This window comes from Suricata suricatta, chromosome 9 (genome assembly GCF_006229205.1).
Source record: "Suricata suricatta isolate VVHF042 chromosome 9, meerkat_22Aug2017_6uvM2_HiC, whole genome shotgun sequence".
Lineage (NCBI taxonomy): Eukaryota > Metazoa > Chordata > Mammalia > Carnivora > Herpestidae > Suricata > Suricata suricatta.
In genome coordinates, this window is record NC_043708.1 from 131,469,398 (window position 1) to 131,483,153 (window position 13,756).

Here is a 13,756-nt window from a genome sequence, read left to right on the forward strand (position 1 = left end):
GCTTTTCATGCGGCTCCCACTCTGATGGGCTATTGATCTTATGCGGGGGGGAGGGGAGGGAGGACAGGGGTGGGAGTAGGGAAGGGGAGGATGGGGGAAGGGTGGACGTGGGGTGGACAGGTAACTGGGGGGTGGGAGCAGCCAGCTTCGGCAGCTGGTTTAAGGCCACATGATGTATCTATAGCAGAGCTACACTAGAGACAGAGAAGCCCCTCTAATCCTTCACATTTTCCTTAGGAAAATCTGATTTGGGGGAGGTGGAGCAGGGCTTCTGATGCCCAGAGCGGTCCAGGGTGGGTCCCTCAGCCGCTGGCAGGTTGGCTCTGTGTCCCATGGGAGTCTGAGAAGGAGAACTTGAGATAGCAGCAGGGAGTGCGGGAGAGCGGATGCAAAGCCAAGCCCAGAGGCAGGAGCAGGGGTGTGGATGTGGGCAGAGGGCAGACTGGGCATGGGTGTGCCCCAAGCTGGGTGGTGGCAGGGGCTGCTCCAGGAGGCGGGAGGGTGGGCATGGAGGACAGCCCGCTGGGAAGCCATCTGGACACTGTCCTGGGCAGTGACTGTGCCAATCCACTCTGAAGACTAGAGGGGGCTCTTCTGGACCTTCATTCCATGGACCCCAGCCAGGTGACCTCATCCAGATCTCTCCCATCTCTTCTGGCTCAATCACAACACAAGAGAAATAACCACAAGAAACCCTAGGTCACCGATTCTCAATTGACATGACTTATAAAACACAGGTACTGAGGGCCCATCCACATCTCTTGAATTAAGCTCTCCAGGGGAGGGGCCCAGGGATATGTATTTTTTTTTAACTTTTTTTTTAATGTTTTATTTATTTTGATACAAAGAGAGACAGAGCATGAGAGGGGGAGGGGCAGAGAGAGAAGAAAACAGAACTGGAAGCAGGCTTCAGGCTCTGAGCTAGCTGTCAGCACAGAGCCCAACACGGGGCTTGAACCCACGAACGTGAGATCTGACCTGAGCAGAAGTTGGAGGCTTAACCAATTGAGCCACCCAGGCGCCCCTAGGGATATGTATTTTTAAAAAAGCTTTCTAGGTAATGCTTGTCTCTCTCTCCAAAGGGGCTTAACTGCTGGATGTCATAGTACTTTGACAACTTTCCCAAAAGTTCACGGACACGGTCTCACCTTTTCTGGGATCGGTTTGGGTTTGTAGCACAGTCTCAAGCATCACGTAATTTGAGTAATGGCTAGTATCTTCTGTTACTTTGTGCCTGCCTGAGGGAGGCGAGCAGGCTCAGCCCCTTGCTTAGTTTTCACGGCTCGTAGTAGCGCTTCATGAACAGTGACAGGGAAAGGGCAGGAACTCTGGGAATAGTGAGTAATGCGTGCAAGGTCGGAGAATTCAAGGCAACAGCAAACACACAAGCGAGCACACAGCCATTCACATGTGATTTGTTACACAGGAGAGAAGTGAATGCCGCAGGAAAATGAGAAAGTGCCAAAGAGAACGCAAGAGAAAACGGAAAGTACCTACATTCACTCTGCACCCTCAGAGACTGCCCGTTCCAGGTGTGTGTGCGTGCATGTGTGCACACGTGTGTGCATGTGTGTGCACACGCACACGTGTGTGCATGTGCATGCATGCCTAGGCTTTATATCAACGTGGAATCTTCCGGTGCATGCTCTTTTATAATAACTGTGCTTCAGAATTTAACAATAGGTCATAAGCAAATTATGTTCTCTTAAAAAATACCAACATAGCATTAGTTCCTAAGCATGGATTTCACTAGGAAATCATTATCAAAAATACCTCAAGGCACCTGGGTGGCTCAGTCGGTTGAGCATCCAACTTTGCCTCATGTCATGATCTTGTGGTCCTGGGGCTGTGTGTTGACAGCTCGGAGCCTGGAGCCTGTTTTGGATTCTGTGTCTTCCTCTCTCTCAGCCCTTCCCCCACTCATGACCTGTCTCTGTCTCTGTCTCTCTCAAAAATAAACAAATTAAAATTTTTCTTAAATGTTTGTGAGAGACACAGTGCCAGCTGGGGCGGGCGGGGTGATGAAACAGAGGGAGACACAGAATCTGAAGCAGGCCCTGGGCTCTGAGCTGTCAGCACAGAGCCTGACATGGGGCTCGAATCCAGGAACTGGGAGATCCTGACCTGAACTAAATTCGAATGCTTAACCAACTAGCCACCCAGGTGCCCCTTGGACTCTAACTTCTGATGAGAGGAGCAGCAAAGTGACACTGCCAAGGGCCCTGAATCTGGGGTGGCAGGAATTCGTGCAGCTCTCTGTCCTCTGTGCAAGCAGAATCAGCTTCCTCGTCTCGCATGGAAAACCCTGCCTTTTGTTCTATGGTGCCGCAGTTTCTTCTCACAGTCTGAATTTGGCGTGTGGATTTGTTGCCAAGAGCAGGAATTTTTGTGTATTTTCTTGCATACTTTTTTTTTTTTAATTTAAGAGGGAGAAATCCTTGCCCCGGTTCACAACCCAGCATTAGCACTTACTGGCTGTGTGTCCAGGGGGCCAATCATCTTTAAGCCTCAGTTTCCTCATCTGCACAATGGAGACACAACTATGACTCACCTCATTCTTACTGGATGATTAAATAGATATTGAGTGTAAAATGACCAGTAACTATTGGTCATTATTAAGACGACTTCCTAGAAGTGGAATATTTAGGTCGAGAGGTGTAGGGGTATTTAAGACATTTGCTATTTATAAGAAAGTGAAAAGAATCACATTTTGTATTAAGGAAAACAGGTACAAACTCTATAATCTTATGGTTAAGAACTAAGACTTTGGATCAGAAGGCAACAAAATACTATGTATAGCTTGTTTGTTTATTATTTTATTTTAATCCAACTTAGTTAACATATGATGTAATAATGATTGCAGGAGTGGAATTTAGTGACTCGTCCCTTATATACCACACTCAGTGCTTGTCCCAACAAGGGCCCTACTTCATGCCCATCCCCCATCTAGCCCATCCCCTCCCACGTCCCTTCCATCAACCCTTAATTTGTTCTCTGTACTTAAGAGTCACTTATGGTTTGCCTCCCTCTCTGTTTTTCTTATTTTTGCTTCCCTCCCCCTATGTTCATCTGTTTTTTTTTTTCTTAAATTCTACATGTGAGTGAAATCATATATTTTTCTCTGACTGACTTATTTCACTTAGCACAATACACTCTAGTTCCATCCACATTGTTGCAAATGGCAAGATTTCATTCATCTGAAAGCTAAGTAATAGCCCATTGTATATATATACCACATCTTCTTTGTCCATTTGTCACTTGATGGACGTTTGGGCTCTTTCCATATTTTGGCTATTGTTGATAGCACTGCTGTAAGCACTGGGGTGCATGTGCCTCCATGAATCAGCATTTTTGTATCCTTTGGATAAATTCATAGCAGTGCAATTGCTGGGTCTAGGGTAGTTCTATTTTGAATTTTTTGAGGAACCTCCATACTGTTTTCCAGAGCGGCTGTACCAGTTTGCATCCCCACCAGCAGTGCAAAACGGTGCCCCTTTCTCCACATTCTCACCAACATCTGTTGTTGCCTGAGTTGTTAATTTGATGGCGTGTTGTGTTTTTTTTAAAATAAGATTTCACTGGAACACAACTACACCCTTTTGTTAATGCACCATCTATCTCTGCTTTTGCCCTACAAAGGCAGAGTTGAATAGTTGTTACTGAGACCCGTTGGGTCACAACACTGAAAATATTTACCATGTGACCCTTTACAAAAAGTTTTCCCACCTTTGGTTTGGAGTAGAAAAGGCCTGGGCACAAGCCTCCACTCTGCCAGGTGCGTGTGTGTGTGTGCGTGTGCGTGTGCACACATGTGTATGTAGTAGCCAGAGGATGGGGGCCTGGCCATTCATTCTACCTGAGCAGTGTAGAAAGTTTTATGCCCTTTTGCTAGTACTATTGACTTGTCTGTTGCTCAGCAATGCTGAAAGGAACCAGAGGAAGCGGCGTGGAAGCCTGGCATGGGAGATATGTAAGGAAGGTTGCCACAGGCAGGAACCTATCCAGTGTGCCTACTCACTCAACAACCGGTTACACCTACCTGCCTGTGAGTCCTGACCTCTCCCCACTGACAGCCCCCAGCCCCTCTCTCTCCCGATGCTGGAACCCTCTGTGCTCCTCTCACTGCCTCTGTGAAATCGGGTTTCTGTCCTGTATTCTGTTGGCCAGAGCGCCATCCTGTGCCCTTCAGTCCATGGACCACGACAAGGGTACGTGTTAGGTCTTGAGCACTAGACTGTAAGTTGGACATTGGTAAGCTTAGCAGTTCTGCTTTAATCCTTACACCAACACTCTGAAGCAGGTCTTATTATCTTGACTTTATAGACTCAGAAACCGAGGCTCAGAAAGGTCACTTAACTTTCTCAAAGCCACACAGCCATGTAAAGACTGGAGCTGGGGTTCGATCTATGTGACTCCACAAAGCTGTTCTTTCTGCTCCACTGGAGAAATGATAGTCCAACAGACAAGACACCAGAACACAAACATTGTAATTGAAGTCCTGATGAGAGATAGTCCATATAAAAGGTAGAGAAACACTAGAAGGTCCAGAATAATAAAGGGAAATCTTATAAGTTAGACATTTGATCTTGATTGTAATTCCATATGGCTGACATAAGAAATTATGTTTTTCCAAATCTGAGGTTTTAGGTAAAATTAGGGGGGCAAGAAAGGATGGAACCAGATATGTTGGGTCAAAATTTGGGAGATTAATGCAATCTTCACTGAAGAAGTTGACTTTGGTTGATGTAATGGGAAGGTCCTGCCACATGGGCACCACATGTTTGTTGCAAGTGGTCCTAGGGAGAGGTCCATCATGGGACCCAAAAAATGTTTAAGGCAGACACATCATCACTTCTGTTGGGCTTGGTCTCTTGGCTCTCAAAGTCACCTGGTCTCCATAGCATTTGCTGATGGGGCAGCCAGTGGAGGTGCTAAGATTAGGTTCTGGGCACCCTTCCCTGCCCAGTCCAATCTTGTAAGGGAATAATTGTCACTCAGCATGCTCTTCACAGAGGTCTTAAGAAGCAGGGAATAAGAAGTCAACATGCTGGTAGGTGTTTACCAGGCATCTTTGGACAGCAGTTCCCAGCCTCCCCATCGGTCAGCCAAGGCCTCCAGGAACATCGTCTCTGGTCTAAGTGAAAGCCAATGAGATGTTTCGCATGGAAGCATTGTGGTGGGGCAATGAGACGTACCAGCCCAGGATGAGGTATGTAGAAGAGCTTAGGAAGAGCCTGTGGAGAGAAAGAAAGTATGACTGTGTGAACACAAGCTGAATGTCTCCATCATTAATTGCTGAGCCCACTGCTGAGCAGACTTGATGCATTTTCAAAATACCATTCTCTGCGTGGATGTTTAAGCTGGAACTCGATGAGATCAAAAAACACTTCAGTTCAGCTTCAGAGAGTCTGATTTCATTGGTCTGGGAAGGAACCTGGCAATGGTGTTCTTAAAACGCTCCCCTGGTGATTCCAGCATGCTGTCAGGACTGAGAATCACCGGGGTATAATCCAACCTGAGTTCTTCACTTTACAGGTAAGGAAACTGAGGCCCAGAGAAAGGCTCCACCTAGCAAGCCACCTGCCATGAAACAAAATGCAGAAAATCTGCTGGCCTACCTCTTGGAGCTTCTTACATTTTGTTTTCTTTGCTCTCCCTTCCTCCACATGTGCAGGGAGAGAGAAGACGTTGAACATGAGCCTGTGGTCAAAACCAAACACCAGCTTCCGACCTACCCCTTCCTTCTCTGGAAGCTCTGTGAGCCTGTGACTCCCTGCTGCCCACTTTCTGTTTCCCAAGTGACTTGGGTTCCACTTTTGTTTTAATTGATAAAATGTCCCTTCTGGAATGTCACGTCTGTTTTTCCTGCTCATTCTCCTGGAAGCAAATGAGGAAGATTTATGGCTCCTTGTAAAACCCCAGCCTTGTTTAGAAATTGCTTGTGATTGATTAAGTAATAAAAATGCTTTTAAGACAGGGAGGTAAATCTCCCTGCTAATTGCCCTGTGCTTTACATTAGAACCTTGTTACACTGCCTGACGCTCTCCCAGGCTGGACAACTTTGTAATTTCCATCACCCTGAAAAGTCACATTGGAATCATTGTCTGCAGCTTTTTTTTCCCAGGACTGATACTGTTAAAAGACACAGAAAGATAATTAATGGGCCAATAAACACAACCAGCAATGCATTTGAAACAAGAGACCAAGCCCCTTCTTCCCTCTGAGTGTGAGTTCTAGCGTTCATCTGGGCGTGTGAATGGAAGCCAAGTCCCCATGGAAGGGTGGTCCAGATGGGAGATGGAAGGAGTTTCTCAGCTTCCACTTGCCCCTCCCTTCTTTCTAGCACAATAGTCTGGGTACCCTAAAAGACGGATAGATGATTAGTTGGATTCACTGCTTCCAGCCTAAAGGGGATGAACTTGCTTCTCTGTGAAGGAGAACGTGGTCCCAGAGAGGGGTACCCGGAGCATCTGGTGTGGAGTCTAGTGAGCCTGGATTAGATGGCTGGCCATCTGGGTCCTGAAGGAATTATATGATGCAGCCATGACCAATTCATTCTTAATCTCCGTCAACAGAGTTGTACTCTTACACAGCCTTCTGCAGTTTCCCAAACTTTTGAAGGCCACAAGAATGACATTGAAGAGCTCTTAGTGCCTCTCTTCTGACAGCTGTCTCTGTCCTCTATGGACGTGGGCAGTTTCCAATCAGTCTGGGAGGACTTTGATTAGCAGCTGGGAACTTTCAGGCCCACCTCCCAATCTCTTAGAAGGGAAAAGGGACTGGAGGTCAAGCTAATTAATAATAGCCAATAATTTATTCAATCATGCTTATGTAAAGAAACCTTAACAAAATCCTCTAAACAATAGGTTCAGAGAGCTTCCAAGTTGGAGAACAAATTCATGTGCTGGGAGGGTAACACGCCCTAACTCCAGGAAGATGGAAGCACCTGTGCTCAAGAGCCTTCCAGACTTCATCCTATGTACCTACGTCTTCATCTGGCTGTTTGTGCCTATGCTTTGTAATAAACAGGTAATAGTAAATAAAGTGTCTTCCAGAGCTTTATCAACTTTCAAGGAAACTCTCCAACCTGAAAGGGAGGATTGTGGGAATCCCCAGACTTTGTAGCCAAGTCAGAAAGAAGTGTGAACAACCCACAGGGTCTGATACTTGCATCTGGCATGTGATGCAGGTGCTGGCTTGTGGGACTGAGCCCTCAGACTTGTGGATTCTGTGCTAACTCCAGGTAGTTAGTGTCAGAGTTGATCCAAATTGTAGGACACCAACCAATTCTGGTTGGTGTGAGAAAAGACCTCCACATATTTGGTGTCAGAAGTATGAGTATAAACAACTGAGAAGAGTTTCTGAGTGTGAAGGAAGAACTATCCAAGGGTCATCTGGTCCAGGAGACACTTCTTGTCCTACCACAGCTAGCTGTCTGACTATGTTTATTAGTGGTGGTGACAGCATTGGCAGCCACCATTTTTGCCCTGGAGGAGATCCGATTATCCAGCATATTCTGCCTGGCATAGGTGTTAGCAATAGCAAGTGACTGAAAAAATAAGCAGAATTTGTAATTGGTCCACCAATGAACTCAGGAGATCTGTGAGTGCTCTAAAATTACTTAGAAAATGATGTGTAGTTTTGAGCATTTTTCTGAGGAGAGTCTACTTCCTTCATCAAGGCTTTAAAGGATTCACAGTTCAAAGATGATTAAAAGAAAAGTCCTAAAATTGTATTAAAACTATTAGAAAGGTAGCAAGAGAATTAATTCTGACTCAGAGGGTCAGGGTGGGCTTCACTGAGGAAATGACATTTGGACGTGGCCTTGGAGGGAGAATGAGTTGTCTAGGAGGCAAAGAAGGGGATTGCAGCAGAGGTAATTAATGTGCACAGATGCAGAGTTCTGAAAAATCACAACTACAGGCCAGAGAGAAAGGAGGTTGGAGCAGAGGGCACCAAGGAGAATGCACCTAGAAAAGGAAACTCATGTCCCATCACAGGGGGATGGAGTTTAGGCTTGACTCTTAAGTCCCCAGACACTAAATGCCTCATATCCACTGCATCAGCATTCTGTTTGAAACAAGGTCAAGACCAGCTCAGAGAGGGGAAATGGGACATCAGTTGAGTCCAGTTCAGTTGAGCAAGGCAACTTGGTGGACAGTGGTATTCAGAAGACTGAGCATGATAAAGAGGATACAGTACCTCAAATTTATGGCTTGGCCAGCTATTCTCAGACTTCCGAGGATTTCCCCAGGACTTTCTGTCACCCTGATTCCCAGCTTTTCTGGACCAGCTTCCATGGAAAGTTTCTCTGCTCTAACAAGTTACTGTGGAATGATTGTTTCCTGGGGAAGAGTTTCAGGTTTTGACCATGGTCAACTGGGAGCTTTTTGCCTGTCTTAAGGGAACTATGCGGAGAAAATGACGGGGACAGATCATGAGTATGAAAATGTTGTTTTGCTTTTGTCACCGCATTTTCAGCTATTCTATTTTTTCAATGCATTGGGGACACCCAGACTTTAAATTACTGAAGAGAGACGGAAGCTTTCACTCAACTCCTGGCGTCCTCAGCATTCCCGAGAAGAGGAGATCGAATAGGCCATCGCTCCTGGACCCCTCCATGTGGTAATAGGATAATGATGAGAATACCCATTGAAGTCAGGGTCCTGGTTTTAGAACTGTTGCTCCTCAGGTTATGCCTCGGGCCCTGCCAGGAAGAATCTCCACTCAGATTCAGTCTCAGGACAAGTGAGGGCCTTCAAGCTCACATGATCGTAACAGATAGATAATGGGGAGCTCCCTACCACCTCCGCCTACTTTTTCTGGCACGTTCTGCTGGTCTGGCTCTCCTAAAGTCCTAAGCAGGGCTTTCAGTACTTTGCTGGCAGTGGGCCAAGATGTCACCACTATGTTCCCTGTGAAAGGTAGAAACTGAGGAGTCTTCAGCAGATAGAAGGTCCCTGCCTTCCAAGGTCTGGCTGTCAGTATTACCAAGTCTGACAGAGTGACAAATTCTGGCCTAAGAAAAAGAAGTAACTAACCATTATTGAGTACATACTAGGAGTCGCTGTGCTGTCTTATTATTAGTGGAATTGTCTCATTGAATCCTCCCAACTGTCTTATGGACTAGGTAGTGTTGGTGCCCCCATTTTACTGATGAGAAAATTGAAGATTGCAGAGGGGGAGCATTAACTTGCACAAGGCTCCCAGCCCGTTAATACTGGACTCATGATCCAAACCCAAGTTGTCTGACTTCAGAGGCACACTCTTAGCCACTCTGCAGTACTGTTATTACGGTCCATGGCTAGCTGGCTTCAGTCCCCTCGGTGCCCTGGACATAGGTTGGGGTGGAGGAAAAGGCTTCTAGGTGGTTTTTATTCTAGAAATAGTGGATATAGAATAGGTACATCTGAGAGCCTAAGTTGATGCAAGTATACTGGAAACACGTCACAGCTCAGGGAGGGATGGTCTGCATAGCAATCAGGGGGGCGGCCGGGTTCCTGTCCAAGTGGCACGAAGCATAGAGGCTGCCCAGCAGCTTATTTCCAGATCTTGCTCTTGGGTTGGAGAGAAATTGGTTGACCCTCCTGGGGCGGACAGTGCTATACATTGCTGAGTGAGGCTGGGACAAACAGAGCCTGGCTTTGTTGAGGTTCTTTTCATGTGGAGGGTAGTTACTTCCTTTCTTTGTTCATCTTTCCAGAATGCCAAGCAGATGCCATTGCTACTCTATGGCTCTCCAGACATGTGTAACAGTGACAGCATGTTACCATATCAAGGAACTTACAGAAGTTTCCTTTGTTGTCCTGAGTGGGCTTGGGTGAGCTCCTCTTTACTCCAGGTGTGGTCTGGAAGCAGAGTTGTGGCACTGAGTTCAGGGGACCCTGTGCGGTATAAACTAATAGAAGAACCTTCATAGTCCAACATGCGCTCCGAGGCTCCACTTACTCAAACCACCTTTGGGACTGGCCCAAATATTAGCCTTTGCTGCTGCCCCCTGAGTCCTCCCTGGGAAGAATCTCACGCCTCTTCCTTCCAAGTTACATCTTTCAGCATCCAGTGTTTTATCAGGAGGAAAATATATTACTCAAACGTGTTGACTTATAAGAATTGAAAGGAACTATGATTCCTAATGGAAAGTGAAATACATTAGATATTTTCTACTCCTTCTACAGGAAGTATGCAAATGATTAGTCTCTGAAAGTGTGGATGCAGGTTGAATAATTTACGACCAACATTTTAAACATTTCCTTTGGTAAATGGTGATCTATTGAAGGTGTTTAAGCAGGGAAATAATATCAGATTTGTGAATTCTTCTTCAACAACTGAGGGTTATAATTAATGCTCTCTGCTTGGCTGTGATGCTCTTGAGGAAAAGGAATGAAGCCTTCTTTTCGCATCCCTAGCACACAAGTGCCCCTACTTACTTGCTACTCAGTAAATCTTGAATGAATGAAAGAATGTGCAGGAAAGTGTCTGCAAGTGCAGGCAGGAATGAGGTTGGAGTCGGAGGTTGTGAATTGGAAGCTGGAAGGGGCTGGAGTCAGGAAAAGAGGCCAGAAGAACTTAAACACAAAGCCAGGGGAGTGTGAGTTATAGAAATGGGCTGTGGAAAGGGAGAAAAATGAGTGGATGCAGGACGTATCATGCCAGCAAGATGGGCACTTATTTCTGTGCTCTTGAGGGGGCCAATGGTGTAGCACAGTGCTGTCCAATAGAACTTCCTATAATGATGGAAATGCTCTATATTTACATTGTTTAATATGGTAGCCATTAGCCATATGTGGCTATTTGGCGCTTGGAATGTGCTTAATGTGACTGAGGAACTGAATTTTTAATTTAGGAAATCTGTAGTTAAATGTAAATAGCCACACGAGGCTGGTAGCTACTATATTGGACACTGTACTGTATCATCTCCAAATCACAGAAATGGTTTTGTGGGTCCAGGAAAAAGATGGGGGAGTGGAATTGAAGACAAGTGTAGTAGCAGGAAGTTCTACAGTGAAATTTCCGATATGGGCTATTCATTATAGGTGGAAAGTTGGTGGACAACAAATAAAAGTACACTATCCCAAAGATTGTCTTTCTCATATCCTTGATGTATTAGCTGACTTGCAGCCGGAGTCATTTATCCATTAGTTTTATGGTCATAAATGAAACAAAGCATCTCTCTGTTTGTTTGGCATCCATCGTGGTCCAGGTGAGATGCTCTCCGTTTCCCCTTTGCCATCCTTCATGCAGAGGCGTGTGGATGAGGTATCACTGGGAGGCATAATCCAAATCCAGCCAAATCTAGCTGGGCTTTTCACGAGCACTTACAGCAAATTAACCCGAATTTGCTTTGGTGGAGGGAGGGTTTTATTTTGCTGGCATCATGTGCTTGTAATAAAAGTGCCCTTTTTAATAAAAATCAATGACAACTCTAAATACACAGTAAATGTTGCAACATTAATAAAACATACTATGCATTAAATCCAACTTTACTATGCAACGTGCACTATTTACAGCTTTCATTTCAGGCCTGATCATGCTTCCAGTGGTGAGTGAAATGGCCTCGAACAGCTGTCAGATGGTGTGAAATGAACACAGACCCAGGGTAAATAAAACTCAAATGAGCCCTGAATGCTCTTTCTCAGCAGTGAGAACAACTCTGGGTAACCAAGGGTGGGTGGATGGTCTGCAGCCATTTGCACTATGTCACACACGCTTCCTCCTCCTCTCTTTCTTTTTTCCTCCCTGACTCTCTTCTTCCTTCTTTCTGTAAGTTCAGAACTTGAGGAATACAAAAGAGATTTAAGGCTTCTTCTGCTATCTAGGGACTTAACATATGATTATGAAAATGAAATATGAACTATATACATGACACAATTCTTTATTGGTTCCCTGATGCGTAAAGGATATAGATACACTATTTCCTCTGACTGATTTGCCCTGCCTCTCCTTCTCCACCTAGAAAACTCTATTCATCCTTCAAAACCCAAATCAAATGTCACTTCCTCTGCAAAGACTTCCTTGAGCTCCCAGGCAGAGTCCACGACGACATCTTCTGTGTTCTCATCATACTGTCTTTTCTACTTCCCAGTTATTGTGATTACACTCGATCTTAGCCCAATTGTGATTATCACACACTCTCCGTAGTGACGTTCTTTGTCTTCATTTTTGTGACCCTCGCTGAAAGAACTTCACGGGCAGGAACTTTCGTATGCAGATTTCTACATCTTCAATATCTCTCACTTTGCCTAGAGCTTGGAAAGCTGTGCAAGAAACACTGCTTTCAAATGAATTTGGTGGCAAATGTAAGGCACTGTCCATGTGGCAGCGCTAAGTGTTGCAGAATTTGAAGGAAAGATATGGGTCATTCTGTCTGAACTGCTGTTCAGCTAACTAAGGACCTTTAAATGTCTTCATTACTCAAAGTCCTGGGCTTCTGTCAGCCAAGCTCCCTTTGTTTTGTGGCTCCATCGTGGTTAACACCTGGTCAGGTCATTGGGCTTGACTTAATGTAGCTGGTAGAAGGGAAAGGGCCTGGAGGGTGCCAGGCGGTGATGGGGGGAGGGTAGACGGAAGAGGGACGTGCACACCCTATTGGCTACAACTTAGTCACTTGGCCACATCTAATTGCAAGAGGGTCTGGGAAACAGTTCAGGGAGGTGCTTAAAGGAAAAAGCTTGGTGCTCACAAAGCCAGTTTGAAGAGAGTCTGATACATCTCCCCCTTATTCATGATGCTCAGACACATTAGCTTCCTTGACTTTGTGTCAAGCAAATTCCCTCTTTACATGTGCTGTTCCCTCTGCCCAGAATCTTTTTTCCTGGTATCCCTGATCAGTCTTAAGCAGTTTACACTACTGTCTCACCTGTTCCCCTCTTGGATGTTTTGTGGCCCTCAGTACTCACTCCAGTTATATTGTATTTACCTCCACTAGGTTACAAGTTTCATGAGAGCACCGCCCCTTCTCGCAATAGACCAGTGGCTGCTCTTGGTTACATTCTAAGGATCAGCCCCTGGGGCCAGAAGCTCAGGTCCCTCCGATGGTCAACTTGGCAATCCCATTCTCCTTCGTGTTGATGAATCCCAAAGAAGATTCTTTCTTATTTTCTACTGGTTTAAAAAAAATGGGCACTGGGTGTGGATAAGGCAGGTGAGATGTCTTAGGATCGGCCCCATCCTGTATACAAACTCAAGACACCATATGTTCTATAAAAATGAACTTTACAGGGCACCTGGGTGGCTCAGTTGGTAAAGTGTCCAACTCTTGATTTTGGCTCAGGTCATGATCTTATGGTTTGTGCATTAGATCCCCAAGTCAGCCTCTGCACTGATAGTGTGGAGCCTACTTGGGATTCTGTGACTCCCTCTCTCTCTGCTCCACCCCCACTCATGCTTTCTCTCTCTCTCTCTCTCTCTCTCTCTCAATAAATAAATAAGTAAACTTAAAAAAATGGAGTTTAGTAAGCTCTGTCCCTGAATGGGCAAACTGAAAACTGAGGTGATGGCTCTGGAGCCCAGCTACTTTCTGGTTTACGTGGCCTTGGGAAACTATCTAACTTCCGTGGGGGCAGTTTTCTGTAAAATGGGTCCGACGATACGGGGGAGAGCACGTACAGGAAGCAGAGGAACCGTGCCTGATGTACGGTAGGAACTCAGTATGTACCCCTTGCCATATCTCTCTCACTTTATCCTTTCTTTTTCCTTTTTATTCCTCTTTCATGTTTTTCTTTTTTAATAGGGTGTTGTATGAATATCTAGCAAGCCT

At 45.5% G+C, this 13,756-nt stretch overlaps 1 long non-coding RNA gene across 3 annotated transcripts; it reads left to right on the forward strand.

Annotated features, from left to right (window-relative positions):
* Positions 1–125: 125 nt before the first annotated feature.
* Positions 126–5,853, forward strand: LOC115301878. 3 transcript variants are annotated; one of them, XR_003913336.1, is made up of 7 exons: positions 126–418; positions 579–737; positions 1,427–1,532; positions 3,918–4,045; positions 5,013–5,209; positions 5,361–5,535; positions 5,675–5,853. It is a non-coding gene; the product is annotated as an uncharacterized LOC115301878 (long non-coding RNA). The 3 variants fall into 3 exon arrangements; XR_003913337.1 differs by having other exon boundaries at positions 4,999–5,535; XR_003913335.1 differs by having other exon boundaries at positions 5,013–5,535.
* The last annotated feature ends 7,903 nt before the right edge of the window (positions 5,854–13,756 follow it).